The following is a 25104-nucleotide window of genomic DNA, read 5'->3' as shown; positions in this document are numbered from 1 at the left end:
AGGAGTTTTCTATCAACATGGAAAAAGCAATGCAATAAAAACACTATCCCAGAGTAACTTGTGGGTGTTTGTGGTCACCAAAAAAGGAGAGACTTTCCTGTGAGATGAGAACGCGGGGCAGCAGGTGGCTACCTGTAGTGGTTAGATCATTGGACTAGTAATGAAAGGTTGCTAGATCGAATCCCCGAGCTGACAAGGTAAAAATCTGTCGTTCTGCCCCTGAACAAGGCAGATTAACCCACTATTCTTAGGCCATCGTTGTAAATAATAATGTTATTTTTTTATTTCACCTTTATTTAACCAGGTTGGTCAGTTGAGAACAAGTTCTAATTTACAACTGTGACCTGGCCAAGATAAAGCAAAGCAGTGCGACAAACACAGTTACACATGGGATAAACAAACGTAGTCAATACCACAATAGAAACCTTCTTACTTCATTTGCACACACTGTATACAGAGTTAAGGCAATAAATAGGCCAACCATGGCGAAGTAATTACAATTTAGCAATTAACACTGGAATGATAGGTGTGCAGATGAGGATGTGCAAGTAGAAATAATTGTGTGCAAAAGAGTAGAAAAACAATCAAATATGGGATGAGGTAGGTAGTTGGGCTATTTACATATGGGCTGTGTACAGCTGCAGCGATCGGTAAACTGCTGACAGCTGATGCTTAAAGTTAGTGAGGGAGATATAAGTCTACAACTTCAGTGATTTTTGTAATTCGTTCCAATCATTGGCTCAGCAAAGAACTGGAAGGAAAGGCAGCCAAATGAGGTGTTGGATTTGAGGATGACCAGTGAAATATACCTGCTGGAGCGCATGCTACGGGTGGGTGTTGCTATGGTGACCAGTGAGCTGAGATAAGGCGGCACTTTAAAAAACTAAAGATGACCTGGAGCCAGTGGGTTTGGCGTCAAATATGTAGCGAGGACCAGCCAACGAGAGCGTACAGGTCGCAGTGGTAGGTAGTATATGGGGCTTTGGTGACAAAAACCAATGGCACTGTGATAGACAGCATCCAATTTGCTGAGTAGAGTGTTTGAGGCTATTTTGTAAATGACATCACCGAAGTCAAGGATCGGTAGGAGTCAGTTTTACGAGGGTGTGTTCGGTAGCATGAGAGAAGGAGGCTTTATTGCGAAATAGGAAGATTATTCTAGATTTCATTTTGGATTGGAGATGCTTAATATGAGTCTGGAAGGAGAGTTCAGTCTAGCCAGACACCTAGGTATTATAGTTGTCCACATATTCTAAGTCAGAACCGTCCAGAGTAGTGATGCTAGACGGGCAGGCGGGTGCGGGCAGCGATCGGTTGAAGAGTATGCATTTCATTTTACGAGCATTTAAGAGCAGTTAAGAGTCCACGGAAGGAGTGTGGCATTGAAGCTCGTCTGGAGGTTTGTTAAAACAGTGTCCAAAGGGCCAGTTTTCAGAATGGTGTCATCTACGTAGAGGTGGGATCAGAGAATCACCCGCAGCAAGAGTGACATCATTGATATATACAGACAAAAGAGTTGGCCCGAGAATTGAACCCTGTGGCACCCCCATAGAGACTGCCAGAGGTCTGGACAACAGGCCCTCCGATTTGACACACTTAACTCTGAGAAGTAGTTAGTGAACCAGGCGAGGCAGTCATTAGAGAAACCAAGGCTGTTAATTCTGCCGATAAGAATACGGTGATACAGAGTCGAAAGCCTTGGCCAGGTCGATAAAGACGGCTGCACAGTACTGTCTTTTATCGATGGCGGTTATGATATCGTTTAGGACCTTGAGTGTAGCTGAGGTGCACCCGTGCCCAGCTCTGAAAACCAGATTGCATAGCAGAGAAGGTATGGTAGGATTCGAAATGGTCGGTGAGCTGTTTGTTCACTTGGTTTTCGAAGACATTAGAAAGGCAGGGCAGGATGGATATAGGTCTAACAATTAACACTTAACTGACTTGCCTGGTTAAATAAAAATTTAATTAAATACTGCCACATTTTTTAGGTAACCACAAAGGTTACCAGATGGTGCAAAGAAGTGCAACATTGGAGGGACCGATAGAATATAATGCTGTTTCACATTAATGAAACAAAAATACTTTCACAACATCCTAGCGCCTGATCAATAACAGTGTACGTGGCTAATCTGTCACACAAAGTGTTTGTTTAAGCAATGCAATACAACCTAATGGATACAAAGTAGCAAGCCAAACTTAATGGAACGTAAAGTAGCTGTGGCGATTGTAATATTTTAGTTAGCAAGTTCTTCGCACATTACTAAACCTGGTAACAAACTCGAGATAGATTAAAACGTTCAATTACCTTACTGCACGGGACGCTATTTTAAAACAACTTTGACGTCCATAATTTTTTATGTGTAAGAAACTAACTAACATAACGTTTCTTCAAAGTGCTGGCAGCCCCCCCCCAAAAAAAGTGTCGTCCTCTTCTTTATTACATTTCCGATAGCTAGCAGTAGCCTGGGATAGTTGTAGGCTACCTATCAGATACTAGCACGCAAGCTAAATTAAGTTCATGCCAGCTCATTTCCATAGCCATGCTCAAAATAGTTGACATGAGTTCGTGTCCTACTCAGTTGAAAAGGTCTACCGAAGGTACTTGCATTGCCAGATAAATGTGTAGTTTTCTTCCAGTCAAAACAGGCTGCTTTGTAGCTAAAGTGTAGCAGATTGCTCGCTAAAAAGCTAACGTTAGCTAGCTCGCGAGCTAACATTTAGCCAAAGTAAATGATCTTACCTGTAACGTTATCAACATTCGCTCCAATTTGCACCAAGTAGTTTATAGTGTATTCCAGGGTGAAAAATCACTATAGAAACCTCGAATCTAACTTTAGACGTGGGTCCATTCCTATACTTTGAAATGTTACAGTCTTCAAGACTCGAACTAAACTTTTTTCTATTGTGTCTCCCTCCGCTTTTTTTCTTTGTACTCTTGCTTCCTTCGTTACGCCATGTTGTCTCTACTGTCAGCTTGCGCGCATGCTTGATGATGATGCGCAAAGGATATCCGCCCTCAGGCCGTGAGAAATAAATTGTTCCGCTATCCGGGGTCCTTGGGATGTCCTTAACATTTTTTATATTTTTTATTAAACTAGGTAAGTCAGTTAAGAACAAATTCTTATATACAATGACGGCCCACACTGGGCCAATTGTGTGCCGCCTCCCTATGGGACTCCCTATGGGACTCCCTATCCCGGCCGAAATCGAACCAGGGTCTGTAGTGACGCCTCTAGCACTGAGATGCAGTGCTTTAAACCACTGCGCCACTCGGGAGCCCCATTCTAACCCTAACCCATCGTTTAGCAAACTCGGTCCTCGTGACGTTTTTTTTTCCCCTAGCACTACGTAGCTGATTCAAATGATCAAAGGTTGATGATTACTTTATTATTTAAATCGGATGTGTAGTGCTAGGGCAAAAACCAAAACATGCACCCCTTAATGTGCAGGGCCGAATTTAGGAGAAACTGCCTTAACCCCCTACCAAAGTAGAGGGTGGTGCCTCTGGAATTTAAACACTTATGAGTGAGCAGATTGTACTCCTATTAGAGAGATTGTGAGAGAGATAGTTCCTCAATTCAGGGTTCTCTAATGTTGATTAGAGATTAACAATGTTTGCAATTCTGTGCCATGTCACTCAGCTGTGATTAAACAATTAACTGTCCATTTACCATAAACAATGTAAATGTGGTCTGGAAGTAATAAACATTAATACAATGGCATCAATACTAAAATAAGGCACATTCATTTAGCAATAACAAAACATGATATCCAAATCCAATGTTAAATCTAGAATTGGCTTCCTATTTCGCAACAAAGCATCCTTCACTCATGCTGCCAAACATACCCTCATAAAACTGACTATCCTAACGATCCTCGACGATGTCATTTACAAAAAAGCTTTCAATACCCTACTCAACAAATTGGATGCAGTCTATCACAGTGCAATCCGTTTTGTCACCAAGGCCCCATATACTACCCACCATTGCGACCTGTATGCTCTCGTTGGCTGGCCCTCGCTTCATACTCGTCGCCAAACCCACTGGCTCCATGTCATCTACAAGACCTTGCTAGGTAAAGTCCCCCCTTATCTCAGCTCGCTGGTCACCATAGCATCTCCCACCTGTAGCACACGCTCCAGCAGGTATATCTCTCTAGTCACCCCCAAAACCAATTCTTCCAACTCTCCTTCCAGTTCTCTGCTGCCAATGACTGGAACAAACTACAAAACTCTCTGAAACTGGAAACACTTATCTCCCTCACTAGCTTTAAGCACCAACTGTCAGAGCAGCTCACAGATTACTGCACCTGTACATAGCCCACCTATAATTTAGCCCAAACAACTACCTCTTTCCCTACTGTATTTATTTTGCTCCTTTGCACCCCATTATTTTTATTTCTACCCTGCACATTCTTCCACTCCAAATCTACCATTCCAGTATTTTACTTGCTATATTGTATTTACTTTGCCACCATGGCCTTTTTTTGCCTTTACCTCCCTTATCTCACCTCATTTGCTCATTTGCTCACAAACAATAGACTTGTTTATACTGTATTATTGACTGTTTGTTTTACTCCATGTGTAACTCTGTGTCGTTGTAAGTGTCGAACTGCTTTGCTTTATCTTGGCCAGGTCGCAATTGTAAATGAGAACTTGTTCTCAACTTGCCTACCTGGTTAAATAAAGGTGAAATAAAAATAAATAAATATACAGCTCTCATCTATAATAATTCAATAACTGAAACGAAAATACAAGTAGCTAGCAACATCAAACTAGCCAGCTAACAATGTTAGATAGCTAGCATAAAAAACGAGATACATAATGCTGTAATAATTACAAAAATATTCTTAAACAATTGACAACTTCATCAGTAAAACATGGGGAAAACAAATACCATACTTACAGTTCTGGTATTTACACAAAGTGATTAATACATTGGTTAGAAAGGAATAATGTCACAAAACTGAGATTTGTGTTCACAGCAGTAGGTGGCGAGCTGCACTTGGTAATGAACCTAACACTCCGCAAGCTTGTGATAGCTGTGACATCATCCCTGAGTTCTTAAAGGGACAGGCTTTCATAAGCAGCCTCCCCGAATGTCTGCTAAGACATTCTAACCAGAAGGAAAGTCTGTTATGGGTAGCAGGTACTTCTACGTCCTCATCAAGGATGGCTGGGAGCTGCACCAGCCAGGCTACTGGTTGTAGGTAAGTCCAACCCTTGACTTGAATAGCAGCAGTCCTAATGCGTCCATTAGCTCCAGGGTAAGTATGAGTCACCTTCCCAACAGGCCAGAGAGCTTGTGAGACCTGAGGGTCCACGATGAGAACCACTTGATCCACAATAAGTTCCTTTCCACCCATCCTCCACTTCTGTCTTTCCTGTAGACTTGGCAGGTAGTGACGGACAAGCTGGGACTAAAAGTGATGGGCAAATACTTGACTATGCCTCCAGCGCCGTTTTCCTAGGATTTTACTGGAGTCATACAAAGCCTGGGGAAGAGATGCGTTGTAGTGTCCAATGAGTAGGAAGTTTGGTGTGACGGGATCTGGGTCCACGACATCAGAGGAGATGTACCCGAGGGGTTTTGTGTTCAAGAGTCCCTCCACTTTCGTAAGTGTGGAGAGTGTGGACAGTGTGGAGCATAGTTTCAGCGACGGTCTGTTAGTTAAATATGACCTTGAGAGCAGTCTTCACTGCTCTGTCAGGCGCGTTTGGCGGGTTGAACCCGGAATGTTATCCTCTGTTTGGCCAACTGTTCCTTCAGGTGGGGAGGCCATGGCTTTGAAGGCCTATCGCGGTTATCGTTCTCCAACTATTGTCCAAAAGGAGCTTGAAAGGCTTCCCTCGACGCACAAAGAAGCATCTTAGAGACATCAGGAAGGCATCGGCATCCAGACTCTCCAGGAGGTCCAGGTGGATGCAGCGGCTGGTCTTGCATTTGTAGACTACTCCCCATCTCTTTTTGTTGCGATGTCCGATTTTTATGTTGAATGATCTGAAACAATCCACTACGGTAGAGTAGAAGGGTGGTTTGTACAGTCACAGAAGAGCAGGAAGAAAGTCTGCCATCTTAGGAACTTCAGGTTTGGCTCAACATGTTTGGCATTGAAAACAGGTGTGCTGAAAATTCCAGATGGCCTCCCTTCCACGCAGAATCCAGTATCTACGATGCAGTTCTGACAGAACCCTCACTGGACCGGGATGAAGGAGAGTCTCGTCGAAATCTTGAATGAGCAGCTTGGTCAGCGGATGATGTGGAAGGTGCATAGCAAGGTGCACAGCATCCATCTCCAGGTGCTCTGCTCTGCACAGTCTACTGCCAACTATGAGGAGTCCTGAATCGTACTCAGGAAACAAGGGACCCAGAAGACTGTTAGAAGGTATAGACCTAAGGGCACTGACCTCTTCAGGAAACAATTCCATCTGAGCTTGCTTCAGGATGAGATTCTCTGCGGCTATGTATTCTGCTGCTTCACTGGGGGAAATAGAGAGTGGATCGGCCACCCCATATTTAATTTTACCTTTATTTATATAGGGATCTAGTTGTTCTAGTTGGGATCTAGAGTGAGTTCTGCTTGGAGGAAGCTGGCCAGCTGAGCTCTCGTGAGTGTGGCACACCGCTTCAAGCGTGGCATCGACAGCTGCTTCTTTGGCACAATGCAAGACCCGGCCAGAACGAAGGAGATGTGTACCTGCTTCTGGTCATCCACAGTCCGCATGTAGGCAACAGAGCCATATGCTCTCTCTGACCCATCACAGAATATGTAGAGGTCTCTGGTCGACTTTTGTGTGTCAGCATATTGTGGTGCATAACTTCTGGGGAGTTCCATCTGCATCAGGTCAGGAATCTCTTGTTCCCAGCCAAGCCATCTGTCCAGCAGACTCTAAGGCTGAATGGGGTTGTCCCAACCTATCTCTTCTTTCCACAGGTCATGGACTAGTACCTTTGCTCGGGCTGCGAAAGGCACAATGTAGCCTAGCAGGTCGTATTGACAGGTGAGCACACTGTAGATATTCCTCATTGTAGGTTCGGAGAGCTCAACAGTGCAGTGCTTGTAGCCCAAGGAGTACGGTGCTTGCTGGTCTTGTTTGGATAGTCACCAGCTTCTCACTCACATAAGAAAAGGTGTCGATCAGCCAAAGTTGCTCCAACTTTATGAAGAGCTTGGCGGAAGGAGAAATGTTAGTAGTGAGCAGGCACTGTTGTACAGCTGGTGCTGTGTGACAAAGGAATTTCACGACCTTCATTAATTTCGCCAATCGGTTAGGTCTGTTCAGGTACACCTTGGCCGACGGGGCACTCACCATCCATGCCAGGTGTCGGAGAAGGTCTTGGTTGGTGCCATCTGTCCCAGATATGGTGATGCTGGATTGGGATAGGGTATGCCTAAGCCTGGATGGAAGCCTGGTGCTGCTGGAGTTGGATAAAGCATGCGTTGTCCAGGTGGTAAGTAGGGTTCACCTGGAAAAGGGTACGGTGTAAATCCTGGAACAGGAGTTGCTGATGCTGGTCTGGGGTATGGAACTGCAGGTACTGGTCCAGGGCAGGTGCTGGTCCAGGGTATGGAAGTATGGGCGCTGGAGCAGGGCGTGGAACCGTGGACGCTGGAGCAGGGTGTGGAACTACGTGAGCTGGGTGATGAGTACCTCAGGTAAGCAGGGAGAAGAGGATTTGAGTCTTCATAGGCTCTGCCTCTTTCTCCTAGGTTGTGGTGGTGTGGCTGTGTCGGTAGGACAGACACAAAGCTGTCACATAATTCATCAGACAGTGCTGGTGAAAGGCACCTCTGCTCTGGCTGAGTCATCTGGGTTCTGGCTGCATCAACACCTTCATCTTTTACTTTAAGACAGCATGTGATAAGCTTTGCTAGCTCTAGATCATTAGCTACCTTCTGTAGATGCCGCTGCCTGTTCAGTTGTGTAGGTATTGCTTCTTGGGCCTGGTGAGCTTCCTCCTGTCGACGGTGAGCTTCTTCCTGTTGCTGCTGAGCCTCTCTGACTTCAATTAGGCGTTGACACTCTGTTGACATTGTGATCTTGCTCTAGCTGATGTTGTAGGTCATTGAACTCTGTGAGCTTCATTCTTTCCTCCAACATCACCGCTTGGAAGTCTGATAGATCTGGGAAGCGGCTCATCGATGAGTGGGCACTACATCTGTAGCTGGTAGCTCTCCTCTGATCGGATGTCTGCTCGACTTCTCCTTCGTCCTAATGAGGGGGTGCTTGAGTTGCGGCTAGGCATTGTTCCTGGTGAGGGAGATATTAAACAGCAAAATCACCCAGGTGAGCTGTGGGGATGTCTCTCTCTGTGAATGGGGCCTTGTGGATGGGTCAGGTGTGTCTGTATGTGTTGGATCCATATCTTCGGGTTGTTTACTCAATCCGACTGTGAAGGATCATGAAGTGGAGGGCGGTGCCTCTGGAATTTAAACACTGATTGAGTAGGTGAAGTTATGGAGATTGAACTCCTATTAGAGAGATGGTGAGAGAGACAGTTCCTCAGTTCAGGGTTCTTTAATGTTGATTGGAAATTAATAATGTTTGCAAATCTGTGCCATTTCACTAAGCTTTGATTATCCAATTAACTGTCAATTTATCATTGCAAGATGTGGTCTGGAAATAATTAACATGAATACAATGGCGTTAATACTAAGATAAGGCGCATCTTTTTCCCAACGCAGTTAAGCCAAAACCTCACCCCGTTATTCAGAGGGGCGTTCTATTACGGTCCCATTGGCTAGCTAGCTTTGTCTCACTCACAGGCGATCAGTTCAGAGACAGTGACCCCCCAAGGTAAGGATAGAGAGTGCAATTTAACAATTAGTTGCCTACCGTAAAGCAGGCCTATTATTGTCATGTTTGATAACATTTGCCCGTATATTTATTTTCAGAGTTTTAATGAGTTGTAAAAATGTCTCAGAACTCTGTTGAATTCCCTCAATTGAAGGTCAGCTAAGTTAACCTAGGCTACTTAACGTTACTAGCTCAGTATTTGAAGTTGTTATATTATCATTACTAGTATATTATCAGGTAAAAGCATATGCTTATTATTCATAATTTCTCAAATATGTATTAGCTAATCATTCAGTCGAATATGCCATGCTACAGCCATTGAATCTGTCTTTGAGCGTTAAGGGACGTTAATGGTTAGCTCGGTCCACGGCATTATGTCATTATATTTTTCAATCTTGAAATTCATGGGAAAGTGTTATTAATCAGTGACTGAAATTTTGCGCTACGTGGCATTCACTTCCGGACTTGGAGAGCACTCAAAGCGTTGTAGAACCGCCTCTCTGAATAATTTGGCTTAACTGTGTTGAGAAAAAGAAAGACGCAGATAAGGCACATATTAATTTAGCAATAACAAAACATGATATACAGAGCTCATCTATTATAATAATCCAATAACTGAAATTAAAATACAAGTAGCTAGCAACATCAAACTAGCCAGCTAACAATGACAGGCTGAAATGTAGCTAACAATGTTAGATAGCTAGCATAAAAAACGAGATACATAATACTGTAATGACATAAATATTCTTTAAACTTTTGACAACTTCGTCAGTAAAACATGGGGAAAACAAGTACCTTACTTAGTATTTACGCACAGTGATTCATAAATTGGTTAGAAAGGAATAGTGTCCAAAAACTGAGATTTGTGTTTCAGATGGTAGGTGTTTTTTGTACTTTTTATTTTATTTTAATTTTTGTATTATTCATAATACAAAAATCAACTTACATTGCTACATCAAACATGTCTAACAAAACAAAACAAGAAAATACGCAAACATACAAAAAATATAAATAAAACAATTTTTTAAAATTACAAATATTTTTTTGTGCAATTGAATTCACTCTGAGAAAATACAATTATAATGATTCAGGAAGATGTTATCCTTGTTGTTATTTACTAGGGATAATGTCTTAACAAGATAATTAAATTCAATCAAAAATATGTGTAATATTGGTATAGAATTTTTGAATTTTTGTTTGTGTATAAAGTATTTGGCAACAACAATTTAAAAAATCACAATAATTTCAATGGTCTTGTTATCATTGCAATAGTAACATATTTGTAACGGCGTTCGTCAGTTGAAGGAGAAGCGGACCAAAATGCAGCGTGGTGGTTCTTTAATAAAGAATCGACGATACATGAAATAACTATAAATAGTACAAAACAACAAACGGAACGCGAAAACCTATTACAGCCTATCTGGTGAACACTACATAGAGACAGGAACAATCACCCACAAAATACACAGTGAAACCCAGGCTACCTAAATATGTTTCCCAATCAGAGACAACGAGAATCACCTGACTCTGATTGAGAACCGCCTCAGGCAGCCAAGCCTATGCTAGACACACCCCTAATCAGCCACAATCCCAATGCCTACAAAAAAAACAATATGACAACACAATAAACCCATGTCACACCCTGGCCTGAACAAATAATTAAAGAAAACACAAAATACTAAGACCAAGGCGTGACAGAACCCCCCCCTAAGGTGCGGACTCCCGGACGCACCTCAAAACCATAGGGAGGGTCTGGGTGGGCGTCTGTCCATGGTGGCGGCTCCGGCTCGGGACGTGGATCCCACTCCATTAATGTCATAGTTCTTCCCCTTCGCGTCCTGGGATAGTCCACCCTCACCGCCGACCATGGCCTAGTAGTCCTCACCCAGAACCCCACTGGAATGAGGGGCAGCTCGTGACTGAGGGGCAGCTCGGGACTGAGGGGCAGCTCGGGACTGAGTCAGCTTGGGACTGAGGGGTAGCTCGGGACTGAGGGGAAGCTCGGGGCTGAGGGGAAGCTCGGGGCTGAGGGGAAGCTCAGCACTGAGGGGCAGCTCAGCACTGAGGGGAAGCCCAGCACTGTGGGAAAGCCCAGCAATGAGGGAAAGCCTAGCAATGAGGGAAAGCCCAGCACTGAGAGAAAGCTCAGCACTGAGAGGAAGCTCAGGCAGTTAGTTGGCTCCGGCAGATCCTAGCTGGCTGGCGGATCTGGAAGAATCTGGTTGACTGGCAGATCTGGAAGATCATGGCTGACTGGCGGATCTTGCTGCTCCGGCTGCTCCATGCAGATTGGCAGCTCCATGCAGATTGGCAGCTCTGGCAGCTCCATGCAGGCTGACAGCTCTGGCTGCTCCATGCAGGCTTGACAGCTCTGGCTGCTCCATGCAGGCTGACAGCTCTGGCTGCTCCATGCAGGCTGACAGCTCTGGCTGCTCCATGCAGGCTGACAGCTCTGGCTGCTCCATGCAGACTGACAGCTCTGGCTGCTCCATGCAGGCTGACAGCTCTGGCTGCTCCATGCAGACTGACAGCTCTGGCTGCTCCATGCAGACTGGCAGCTCTGGCTGCTCCATGCAGACTGGCAGCTCAGGCTGCGCTGAACAGGCAGGAGGCTCCGGCAGCGCTGTAGAGGAGGAAGACTCTGGAAGCGCTGAACAGGCGGGAGACTCCGACAGCGCAGGAGAGGAGGAAAACGCTGGCTGCGCTGAACAGGCGGGAGGCTCCGACAGCGCTAGAGAGAAGGATGGCTCTGGCTGTGCTGAACAGGCGAGGTGCACTGAAGGCCTGGTGCGTGGTGCTGGAATTGGTGGTACTGGATCGAGGACACGCACAGGAAGCCTGGTGCGGGGAGCTGCCACCGGAGGACTGGTGTGTGAAGGTGGCACAGGATGACCGGACCGTGAAGGTGTACTGGAGAGCCTGAGAGCAGGGCTGGCACAGGACGTGCGAGGCTAGATAGGTACACAGGAGGCCTAGTGCGTGAGGCTGGCACAATTTTCACCAGCCGACTAACACGCACCTCAGGACGAGTATGGAGCGCTGACCCAGGTGCCATTAAATCCCCGACATGCTCCGTCGGACAAATATCGTACCGATAGCACCATACTAGCAACTCCCTCATTACTCTCTCCTCCACTTTCCCCATTAACTCCTTCACAGTCTCTGCTTTGCTCACCTCTAACACCGGCTCTGGTTCTGTAAGTTGGTTTTATGAATGAAGAATTTGTCTTATATATTTATTACAACAAGATTTCTCAAGTAAGCCCACGCCTTCCAATCTGAGTTCTGGATAAATGTTGTAATCATTACCAAAGCTAAGATGAATTTTCATTAGTGTAGTTAGACCACTGAGAACGGCTTTGATCACAGAAATAAACTCTCTGAAAAGTATTGGAAACTCTTCCAATGGTATAAATTGTTCATATGTGAGACTATTACCCTTGTTGTTGAAGACATCAAGAACAAAGTCAATATTCATTTCATGCCAGCTGGGGTAGAACAATTACTTATTCCTTACAGTTATTTCTGAATTATTCCACAAAAAAGCTTTATGTGGGGAAATTTATGTAGGGAACATATTTTCCAGGCCATTAAAGCTTGTTGGTGAAACCTAGCCAATGTATCAGGTAATCTTTCAGGAATATACTTACATTTCAGTAAAAATTGAAGACCTCCCAACTTATTAAATACATTATTTGGAATGAAATACCATATTGAATCAGTATTGATCAAACATCTTTTCAACCAGTTGATCTTGAAAATGTTATTTATGTCAACAAAATACAACACTTCTAGACCGCCTTTGGCTCTTATATTAGAAAGGACTGACTTTTTTAGTTTGTGAGACTTCATTTTCCAGATGAAGTCAAGAAAGTACTTATTGATCTCTTTACAAGTATCAGGATTTACACATAAAGATAATGAGGGGCACACAAAACGAGACAGTCCCTCTGCCTTGGACAGAAGTACTCTCCCAAGTATAGAAAGATCTCTTTGTAGCCAATTATTATATACACTGCTCAAAAAAATAAAGGGAACACTTAAACAACACAATGTAACTCCAAGTCAATCACACTTCTGTGAAATCAAACTGTCCACTTATGAAGCAACACTGATTGACAATACATTTCACATGCTGTTGTGCAAATGGAATAGACAACAGGTGGAAATTATAGGCAATTAGCAAGACACCCCAAATAAAGGAGTGGTTCTGCAGGTGGTGACCACAGACCACTTCTCAGTTCCTATGCTTCCTGGCTGATGTTTTGGTCACTTTTGAATGCTGGCGGTGCTTTCACTCCAGTGGTAGCATAAGACGGAGTCTACAACCCACACAAGTGGCTCAGGTAGTGCAGCTCATCCAGGATGGACCATCAATGCGAGCTGATGCAAGACGATTTGCTGTGTCTGTCAGCGTAGTGTCCAGAGCATGGAGGCACTACCAGAAGACAGGCCGGTACATCAGGAGACGTGGAGGAGGCCGTGGGAGGGCAACAACCCAGCAGCAGGACCGCTACCTCCGCCTTTGTGCAAGGAGGAGCAGGAGGAGCACTGCCAGAGCCCTGCAAAATGACCTCCAGCAGGCCACAAATGTGCATGTGTCTGCTCAAACAGTCAGAAACAGACTCCATGAGGGTGGTGGGAGGGCCTGACGTCCACAGGTGGGGTTTGTGCTTACAGCCCAACACCGTGCAGGACGTTTGGCATTTGCCAGAGAACACTAAGATTGGCAAATTCGTCACTGGCGCCCTGTGCTCTTCACAGATGAAAGCAGGTTCACACTGAGCACATGACAGACTTGACAGAGTCTGGAGACGCCGTGGAGAACGTTCTGCTGCCTGCAACATTCTCCAGAATGACCGGTTAGGCGGTGGGTCATTCAGAATGTAGGGCGGCATTTCTTTGGGGGGCCGCACAGCCCTCCATGTTCTCGACAGAGGTAGCCTGAATGCCATTAGGTATCGAGATGAGATCCTCAGACCCCTTGTGAGACCATATGCTGGTGCGGTTGGCCCTGGGTTCCTCCTAATGCAAGAGAATGCTAGACCTCATGTGCCTGGAATGTGTCAGCAGTTCCTGCAAGAGGAAGGCATTGATGCTATGGACTGGCCCGCCCATTCCTCAGACCTGAATCCAATTGAGCACATCTGGAACATCATGTCTCGCTCCATCCACCACGTAGCACCACAGACTGTCCAGGAGTTGGCGGATACTTTAGTCCAGGTCTGGGAGGAGATCTGGGCATGCTGGGCATGCTGGGCATGCTCCTGCCACCTCATCAGGAGCATGCCCAGGCGTTGTAGGGAGGTCATACAGTCACGTGGAGGCCACACACACTACTGAGCCTCATTTTGACTTGTTTTAAGGACATTACATCAAGGTTGGATCAGCCTGTGGTGTGGTTTTCCACTTTAATTTTGAGTGTGACTCCAAATCCAGACCTCCATGGGTTGATAAATTTGATTTCCATTGATAATTTTTGTGTGATTTTGTTGTCAACACATTCAACTATGTAAAGAAAAAAGTATTTAATAAGAATATTTCATTCATTCAGATCTAGGATGTGTTATTTTAGTGTTCCCTTTATTTTTTTGAGCAGTGTATATTTTTGGTTTTCTTAATTTTAGAAGAGAGATTCAAATGTTGTCTGACTGAGTGTTTTTTTGACACAAGTATTCCTAAATATTTAACACAGTCGTTTACAGGAATATTTTCTATTTCATCAGAGTCAAATAAACATAAGATTTCACATTTAGAAACATTCAGTTTTAAACCTGATGCAATAGAAAATGCAGTTATGGAATTAAGGGCATGGGCGATCTTCATCACATGACACTCATAGGACTTCATAAAGTTCATATACAAAAATCTCAGCATACATTGACGCGTTATGTTCAGTAGTTACAAAAACATCTGGTGATTTTGCAGAGAGCCACATCAATTTACAGAAATACTCATTATAATTGTTGATGAAAATACAAGTGTTATACATGGAACTTTAGATACACTTCTCCTTAATGCAACCGCTGTGTCAGATTTCAAAAAAGCTTTACGGAAAAAGCAAACCATGCAATAATCTGAGTACGGCGCTCAGAGACCAAAAAAGCGAAAAATATAGCCACCATATTTTGCAGTCAACAGAAGTCAGAAATAGCATTATAAGTATTCACTTACCTTTGATGATATTCATCAGAATGCACTCGACAGGAATCCCAGTTCCACAATAAATGTTTGTTTTGCTCGATAATGTCCATCATTTATGTCCAAATAGCTACTTTTGTTTGCGCAATTTGTAAACACTCCAAACTCACGAAGCGTGTTCACTGGAGCAGACAAAATGTTAAGAAGTTCCATTACAGTCCGTAGAAACATGTCAAACGATGTATAGAATCAATCTTAAAGATGTTTTTAACATAAATCTTCAATAATATTCCAACCGGAGAATTCCTTTGTCTGTAGAATTGCGATGGAACAGAGCTCGCGCTCACGTGAACGAGCGTCACGAGCTCAAGGCATTCTGGCAGACCTCTGACTCATTTCCCTCTCATTCGGCCTCACTTCTCAGTAGAAGCATCAAACAAGGTTCTAAAGACTGTTGATATCTAGTGCAAGCCTTAGGAAGTGCAATATGATCAACATCCCACTGTATTTCCAATAGGGAATGAGTTGAAAAACGACCATCCTCAGATTTCCCACTTCCTGGTTGGATTATTTCTCAGGTTTTTGCCTGCCATATGAGTTCTGTTATACTTACAGACATAATTCAAACAGTTTTAGAAACTTCAGAGTGTTTTCTATACAAATATGCTAATAATATGCATATATTAGCAACTGGGACTGAGTAGCAGGCAGTTTACTCTGGGAACCTTATTCATCCAAGGTACTCAATACTGCCCCCAGCCATAAGAAGTTTTAAGAAAAGAGTAGTATCATCAGCCTGTTGGGAAATGTTGATTTCTTTGTTAAATATGGTTAAGCGACACAAATTTGCATTATTCAGAATATCTAGAATTAAAAGTTCCACAACCAAGATTAATAAAAATGGCAAAATTGGGCATCCCTGTCTAACACTTCTGTTGATACGGATTATTTTGGATCTATTAAGGTTTAGTAACACAGAACTATTTATATCTTTGTAAAACATGCAAATTACTTTTCACAGAATCCAAAACATTTAAGAGACTTTACAGAAGTTCAAAAATATGACAACCGCACCTGAGTCAATTGCATCTGAATAATCTATAAGGTCCAAGACTAAACGAATGTTAGAGTTTATGTGATGGCCCTTCATAAATCCTGTTTGAGTCTCATTTATAATGGAATATATTCCTTTCTTTAATCTTTTGGCATAAACCAGAGCAATCAATTTGTAATCAATATTTAATAGAGTAATTGGTCTCCAATTGTCAATGAGACAAGGGTCTTTATCGGGCTTCGGAATCAATGAAATAAGGCCCTGTTTCATAGTGGAGAGCATTTCCCCATTTTTTTATGCAATCTTGAAACATATTAAAAATTGGGTCTTCTAGTATCTCCCAAAACTGTCTATAGAATTCAACTGACAGGTCATCAGGGCCAGGTGAATTCATCTGTCAGGCCATCAGGGCCAGGTGATTTCATCTGTCAGGCCATCAGAGCCAGGTGATTTCATCTGTCAGGTCATCAGGGCTAGGTGAATTCCCTTTTTTTCATTGAATTCAGAGCCTCTCTAATTTCTTCAATTGACACAGGTGAATCGCAAACTGAGTGGAAATCATCCTCAATTACAGGGACATAATTATGAATGTGGCAAATGTAGCTTTCACAACCATCTTCCTGAAATTGAGAGCTGTAAAGGTTTTCATAAAAGGAATTGACAAATGATGATATTGTAATGGGATCTTTGCATAAAACATCGTTAATTTTCAGTGCAGTTATAGATTTTCTTTTGTAGTTTCTCTTTTCAAGTGCAAAAAAGTAACTAGTGTTTCTTTCCCCCTCCTCAATCCATTTTGCTCTTGACCTTACAAAGGCACCCGTTGCCAGATCCGTGTAAAGCTGTTCTAATTCTAGTTGTAAAGACTTGAATACAGACTCCTGTTCTTCAGATAGATTATCTGTATTTAGAAAACTGTCAAGCTTGCTCATCATCTCTTTTTCTCTAAGGTTCTTTAAGTGCATCAGCTCTTTGGTGCGTTTAATGGCTACCACTCTGACTTTATTTTTGAAAAATTCCCATCTACTTCCATGACCCAAGTCTTTTCTTGCAAAAATATCTTTAGCTAATGAACTGAAGACTTTGCAAGTGTGCAATAGCTATGATGTCATCCCTGAGTTCTTAAAGGGACAGGCTCTCTTACAGCTACCCTAACATTAGCAATTTTAAATGTCTACTTCAATGGGGTGATGTCAGAGTGGGACGTCCCAAGGATTCCAAATATTAAGGACAGAGAAAGAAAACAAAATATGAGTTACTTTTTAAAACAGATTCAACACTGTTTGAAATGTTCCTGTCAGTCAATCAATCAAATATATTTTTTTTTACAAGGCCCTTTTTACATCTGTAGATGTCACTGAGTGCTTATACAGAAATCCAGCCTAAAACTTCAAACGGCAAGCAATGCAGATGTAGAAGCGTGGTGGCTAGGAAACAATCCCTAGAAAGGCAGGAACCTAGGAACAAACCTCTATCTGTGTGTAGCCTACCAGCCTACTCTATGGGAGGTCTCATACCCTATACCCTATACCCTACTGACCCACTTTCCTCAGCGACAGTCATTTGTAGGCTTAATTTGTTAGATTTTTTTCCTGTCTATCTGATATCTGTGTTTGGGGGGCATATAACTAGAATCCTATTTCTATGTGTAGCCTAGCCTATGCCAGCCTGCTTATGGAAAGTTGATTAGCCTTCTGACCCACTTTTCCTACAGTAGACATACGTATCCCACCTTTAACTGGCAATTACACCTTATTCATTTATGTATTGACAGGCTATAACACACAGGCGTAGGCTTCACATACATAAGTCCATATAGACATATATTGGGCTACTCTTATCTGCAAACAGAGGAAATAAGGTCATCATGTGCATTCCACACAGACCAACATAACATAAGAACAATAGTTGAGTATTGGTTGAACTGAATTGATTATTGTAATGGATGATAACTTTTTAGTTTCCCACCTGTTTTTTTTTTCTGGGGAGACATTGGCAAAGACCGACCACCAGTACAAAGCAAGGTAGCACTTATAGCTCTAAAAATATGTGAGCACAAATCAACTGAAAATATCCGGTAGCCTATCTACTGTAGCCTACAGTGGGTTTTAAAATAGGTATTTTGAAATTATGTACAGGCATACCACTGTCCACACATACACAGAAAGAGAGAGAGAGAGCGAGAGCGCGACCACTGCAAATCCCCGACAGGTGGCATAATTGTATCATCTATGAATGCATTTTGGCTGTATGGCTTCAATGGGTGGAAAGTCCAGAGGGGCGGAGTCATTTATGTCAGAGAGCTTTGTCTTGAGAGATGGTCACCGCTCCTTAGCAACCGACTGCCTGAAATGCTGAAGAGTGGCGAGTTTTTGGCTCATTTTTCTAAGCCGACAAGTGCAGGTTACGCCTCTACCTTCACGTTTAGTATTGCTGGATATAAACCAAATTAAAACGAAAGACTTGGATATCAAAAGCAGATCACTTTTAAAGGAATTCATATTTTTCTTGGACATCCCTTAACATTGGACCTGGGTGACACTGAAGAGCGCAGAACCCATGTGTTTATTGGATTTACAAGACAAGGAAGGAGCGCTTGCGGTTTGGATTCAATTTGAAATTTGAAGGCTGATTTGTTGAAAGACCGACCTACAATTCAAAACAAAAGTTTCGTGAATATTTGGGAGAGAGCATAAAGGTGTGTAGCCTATTGAGACCCTTACAACTACAATGTTATTATAAGCATTTGTTTACAGTATTGTGACTATTTTATAAAAGCTTCTTTAATCCTTGTTTTAGCAGGTGCAGTTTCGTTACAATGCATTAATGGCAATTGATAATTCAATAATAATTTAAATGGTTGTGTATTTTCTTTTGCAGATCAGTGATAATCACAAAAGGATTGGCGAAGGAGTGGTCTAATTGAAGAAAACCCCCTGATGAATTAGACTTTTATTTACTCCCAACATTAGTACATCATTTCTTATGAACAAGCACTCCTTTATCATTGAACTGTCAGAAGTCAGCTAAATCAGTGCTCTCCTTGTATACCCTCAAAAGAAAAGACATGAGTTGCTTCTGCACTGCTCAGGAGGAGTTTTATTGTGAAGTTCTACTGTTGGATGAAACCAAATTGACGTTAACTACTCAACAACAAGGAATAAAGGTAAGAGACGATCCCTTTACACGTCCTCACCTGTCTGTCAGGTGAGGCGGTTGACAGGTAGCCTTGCTTTAATGGGGGGTCTGTCATCACCGTGCGCGCGATGAGGCTTGCCAAGAATCTGTGCTGCTACTTTGACTTATGCATGCGGTTGTTGGAGTCTGTATTTTTGACTCACTTCTACTCAACGTTTGAGATGGCGTTTGAAAGCCCAACGCGGCAGGTTGCCGGCCATATAGGCTATGTATGTTGTCTTTTGAGGCGACATTATTACGAAAGAAAGTGTCCTACCAGAGCCATTAAAGTAGCCTGTAGTCTTACTGTAATTTGCTGTGAACTCTCTGACTCCGTGAAACAAAATACAGGACCCAAGGGCTGTAAAGAAACATGACTTGGCTATTGAAGTGGCTTTGATAGTCTCCATGACATATTTCTGGTTGTGAATTACATCTGAAATGATACTATAGGTGATTTTCATCCTAACAAAAGTATAAGAATGACATCATTGGATGCCTGAAACTGGATGAGAACCAACCAGGGACAGTTCTTGTTTAACTTGGTCATGTGTCTGTACAGTATTTGATTTATAGCAGCCTACTGTACATGCCACAGTTTCTCAGTACATTAATGCTCCTTTTAATCCTCATAATGTTATATTAACAGATGGTATGTTAATTCCATCAGTCTGCTACCACACACAGTCAAATACTGCATCGAGAAAGAAAAACTCAGAGCATGCCTTCATGATGATAGCGACACTGGTGCAATACTGGTGCAACTTAACTTCAGTTTCACTAAAGTCTTTTAGGAGAGCAAACTGTCTGCCAATCTACCAGGGTTCTAAACGTCAAACACAACCACTCCATGACTGCTAATCAAAGACTGTCATGTTGCTATTGGTTTTTATGATCAATTTTTCTCTTGACTAGAGAATCCCAACTCACATGGCCAGACTGGGAGCATTACAAGCTACGAATATGGGTTTAGTTTATGGGTCGGCTATAATCTCTGAAGAAACTCAGGTCTGGCTGCATGTCGGAAGGCCTGAGGCAGACAGGGATGTAGTAATGCATGATGACTGCTAGGGCTAAACAGCATCTGGTTGCTTTGCCTCGCCTTGCCCTCTGACACTCTCCTGTCTTGTCTTTACTCTCCGTGTGTGTTCCACTAGTCCATTGGAGAGATCAGGTTACTCGTCCTCTTTTAATTGTTAATGTGAGAGGCTGAGCATGAGCGGGTGGGCTCATTGGCAGCCATGGTGCAGTATCAGGTCTAATACACAGTATCAGGTCTAATACACAGTATCAGGTCTAATACACAGTATCAGGTCTAATACACAGTATCAGGTCTAATACACAGTATCAGGTCTAATACACAGTATCAGCTGTATATTATGCACTTATATGTAAGGCAGAGCAATATGTATAGGCTGCATATTCTCTGTGTATGGCTCTGGTGTAAGGCTGTTGTGGGGAGGTTTCGAATGAATGCATTCTCACTGTACTGATTCAGCAGAGTAGGATTATAATCCTGGTTTAGTCAGTGGTTGGATTAGCTCACAGCAGTGGAGTTTACCTCTGGGTTGGTCCCATGGATGTTACTAGCTACATTCAGATAATAATGTATTGGGCTCTAGGATAGTTGGTTCTCACCAACTTTTTTTTATTACACACAAATATGTGTTATAAACAAGTGACAGACTCTTGAAGTGAAAGTGGATCTAATCCTATTGATACTGCTCTCTGTTGCTGTCGAAGATTAGCTTAACCTTCAGCAGTGTGGCGTGACATATTTTCCTTGCCCCTGCACCTAGTGACACTACTGCTACTGAAAACCACATGAATGAGAGACCAAACAGAGACAATGAAATGGTTTGAGTTAAAAGGCTTTGGGCCAAAAGAAAGAGATGGAATGCGGGGCTGAACAAAGCGTGCATTCGGGTAACACATTCTTTTTCCCGGAGTGTCGATCACAGAGTGAGGCACTCGGTCTGTCAGTCAGATTTCTTATTTTTCTCTTCCTCTCAGACAACGAGCCCAACTAACTAACTAACTAACCAATCAAACAACCAGCGTGCTGGTTAGTTGACCTCCACACGCATGTCCCAAAAGGTGTTGAACACACGCGTGTCCCCAAGGGGTTGACCTCCACACGTGTGTCCCAAAAGGTGTTGACCACCCGTGTGTCCCCAAGGGGTTGACCTCCACACGCGTGTCCCCAAGGGGTTGCGCAACACCACTCCAGCTTTCATACTGGTGTCCTGACACCCGCCTCGAGACCTTTTTATTTGATGCTTTTTATTTTATTTTAGACTTGAAAGGGTTCAAAATATGAACAGAAGTTAGGTCCTTGATTTACTGCTGGTGCTGTGCAATGATAGATTGATATTATTCATTATTTCATATGTTTGTCAAAGCTTTTATGCTTGGCTGCTGGGAACACATACAGTAAGAGTCTGAGGTGAGCTGAGATAAACCCAGAGTCTGTGCCGTAGCTGTATTGCAGTGAGCAGCACTGAGCCTCTTACACAAAGGCTTCATTGATTATGGCCTGTGGGCTGTGTTCGATTTAGTGAGGTACAGATCTGCTCACGTGTTGCTACCACATCAAACCAGTGCAGAACAATCGCAAAGACAGCGGCTGCTGACCCTCAAGACCCATCTGTTTTCTGTGGCCTTGGATAGAGAGGCACTGGCCTCTTAGCTTTCTGGATAATAATTAACAAAAACAATGCTGCTTTTTGGGAGCAGCTAGCCACAGCTGCTTCCTTCCTTGTCGCCATGTCTTTGTTCTCCAACTTCCACTAAATACAATGAGCATGGTGTTTTTTTGTACGACGGACACCTCCTAAGGCTGTCACAAAGAATAGGCATCATTTCATGCCGGTGTCAGGAGAGCAGGGCTCTATAGTGTGACCATTTTACTCGCATATGCATCTAACTGTTTTGCTGTGCGACCTGGAATTATAATTTAGGAGCACCAGTGCGCCTAGAAAACAATTGCCCAGAAGATAATGGTTGCAATGATTACTTCACTGTACTGCAGCCCCTGAGTACCATGGAGAATACACTGAGCGCAGATTCATGACTGTTTCATCATTACTATAAAGAATACTTCAAATATTTGTAATTGTGCTCCTACATTTTTCAACTTGTGCTCCTTGTAAAAAAGGTCACCGTAGAGCCCTGTACAGGAGAGGCAGACTGCGTACACCAGGAGAATGATGCATGTCTGGGACAGACATTCATAGGCTTGGCTTAAGGCAACGTTTTGACATTTTGTAATTAAGAATACATAGTTTGCTGTTTGGGGTTTTAGGCTGGGTTTCTGTACAGCACTTTGAGATATCAGCTGATGTACGAAGGGCTATATAAATAAATTTGATTTGATTTGATTTGACATAGAAATTCCTGCGTGTAGGTAATCTGTCAATTCCATTGTGTCTTTAGAGATCTAGATTGGTATTTGGGATTTAGGGAAGTTAAACAAAATACCATTTGAATCACGTTATTTAGAAATGAATAAATTATAATTTAGACATAAAATAATAGTTTTTGACAGATTTCAAAATACATTTCTGGCCTTAATATCCTCAGACATTAGATTGATATGTAAAATCAGTGAATTCCTAAAAGTGAAAGTCAAGAGCTGGTCGCTATGGAAACTCATTACTTTCTAATGCACCTGATGGCTACTGGAGGATCATGTGGGATCTGCTGCTGATACGTCACCGGAGGGAAAGTAAACAAATACCTCCCTGTTCAATCATTAGTGCCTTGCTCTTTTTTTCTCCAATTTGACTCAGGGCTGTTTTTGTGTGGTGAAGAGACATTCCCATTTCACTCTTTGAAACCCGTGAAGAATTTCTGCATGATGTGGATGCACTCTACCTCAGACTGTGTGAAATTTGTGTTTGTTTTTTCCGTAGACACAATCGGTATGTCTTTAGGTAGGAAAATGATAACTAACACATTTATATGTTAGTTATTTTGCAGATGCTGTTAGTCAGAGCGACAGTTACAGTTGGTGCATTCCTCTTTAGATAGCTAGATGAGACAACATCATATCTCAGTTGTAGTGATATTTTTATCCTCTCTATAGAAGTTATCAGCAAAGTCAGTGCTAGTAGTGCAAGGTTATTATTATTTATTTTTACATTTAATTTGGGGGGAGATAAGACGTAGATGTCTTATTTAAGATACTCTTTAAGAGGTAGGGCTCCGTAGTCAAGCACCATGTTCTTCAAGCTTCGACTGGAAGCCAATGGAGTGTACGGAGGAGCGAGGTGACATGGGAGAACTTGGGAAGGTTGAGATGACACAGCTCACTTCCATCACATACAGTATATCTACTGTACCAGGTGGGAAGAAAATGCCCCAAACTTGTTCCTCTGTTAGCTGACATCGCACAACAACAAATAACAAATGCTCAGAGGCACAACAGTACTGGAAAACCACTAAAAGGATCTGTGTTGGTGCCATATCTCTGTCTCTCTGTCTCTGTCTCTCGCACGTGCGCTCTCTCTCTCACGCTGTCTCTCGCTCTCTCTCTCGCTCTGTCTCTCTCTCTCGCTCTGTCTCTCTCTCTCGCTCTGTCTCTCTCTCTCGCTCTGTCTCTCGCTCTGTCTCTCTCGCTCTGTCTCTCTCGCTCTGTCTCTCTCTCTCGCTCTGTCTCTCTCGCTCTCTCTGTCTCTCTCTCTCGCTCTGTCTCTCTCGCTCTGTCTCTCTCTCTCTCTCTGTCTCTCTCTCTCGCTCTGTCTCTCTCTCTCTTGCTCTGTCTCTCTCTCGCTCTGTCTCTCTCTCTCGCTCTGTCTCTCTCTCTCGCTCTGTCTCTCTCTCGCTCTGTCTCTCTCTCGCTCTGTCTCTCTCTCGCTCTGTCTCTCTCACTCTGTCTCTCTCTCTCGCTCTGTCTCTCGCTCTGTCTCTCTCGCTCTGTCTCTCTCTCTCGCTCTGTCTCTCTCTCTCGCTCTGTCTCTCTCTCTCGCTCTGTCTCTCTCTCGCTCTGTCTCTCTCTCGCTCTGTCTCTCGCTCTCTGTCTCTCTGTCTCTCGCTCTCTGTCTCTCTCGCTCTGTCTCTCGCTCTGTCTCGCGCTGTCTCTCTCTCTCGCTCTGTCGCGCTCTCTCGCTCGGTGTCTCTCTCGCTCTGTCTCTCTCGCTCTCTGTCTCTCTCGCTCTGTCTCTCTCTCGCTCTGTCAATTTTCAATTCAATTCAAGGGCTTTATTGGCATGGGAAACATGTGTTAACATTGCCAAAGCAAGTGAGGTAGACAACATACAAAGTGAATATGCTCTGTCTCTCTCTCGCTCTGTCTCTCTCTCTCGCTCTGTCTCTCTCTCTCGCTCTGTCTCTCTCTCTCGCTCTGTCTCTCGCTCTCTCTCGCTCTCTCTCGCTCTCGCTCTGTCTCTGTCTCTCTCTCGCTCTGTTTCTCTCGCTCTGTCTCTCTCTCGCTCTGTCTCTCTCTCTCTCTCTGTCTCTGTTTCTCTCTGTCTCTCTCTCTCTGTCTCTCGCTCTGTCTCTCTGTCTCTCGCTCTGTCTCTCTGTCTCTCGCTCTGTCTCTCTCTCTCTCTGTCTCTCTCTCTCGCTCTGTCTCTCTCTCTCTCTCGCTCTGTCTCTCTCTCTCGCTCTGTCTCTCTCGCTCTGTCTCTCTCTCGCTCTGTCTCTCTCTCTCGCTCTGTCTCTCGCTCTGTCTCTCTCTCTCTCGCTCTGTCTCTCGCTCTCTGTCTCTCTCGCTCTGTCTCTCTCTCTCGCTCTGTCTCTCTCTCGCTCTGTCTCTGTCTCTCTCTCTCGCTCTGTCTCTCTCTCTCGCTCTGTCTCTCTCTCTCGCTCTGTCTCTCTCTCTGTCTCTCTCGCTCTGTCTCTCTCTCTCGCTCTGTCTCTCGCTCTGTCTCTGTCTCTCGCTCTGTCTCTCGCTCTGTCTCTCTCTCTGTCTCTGTCTCTCGCTCTGTCTCTG

General features: G+C 43.5%; 1 pseudogene; it reads left to right on the top strand.

Moving 5' to 3' along the window:
- The first annotated feature begins 18314 nt into the window (after positions 1–18314).
- Positions 18315–25104, top strand: part of LOC124000468 — a 125427-nt pseudogene continuing 118637 nt past the window's right edge.

The sequence above is a fragment of the Oncorhynchus gorbuscha genome, linkage group LG16 (assembly GCF_021184085.1).
Source record: "Oncorhynchus gorbuscha isolate QuinsamMale2020 ecotype Even-year linkage group LG16, OgorEven_v1.0, whole genome shotgun sequence".
Classification (NCBI taxonomy): Eukaryota; Metazoa; Chordata; class Actinopteri; order Salmoniformes; family Salmonidae; genus Oncorhynchus; species Oncorhynchus gorbuscha.
Note: the sequence above shows the minus strand (reverse complement) of the source record. Positions and strands in the feature narration are given on the sequence as shown.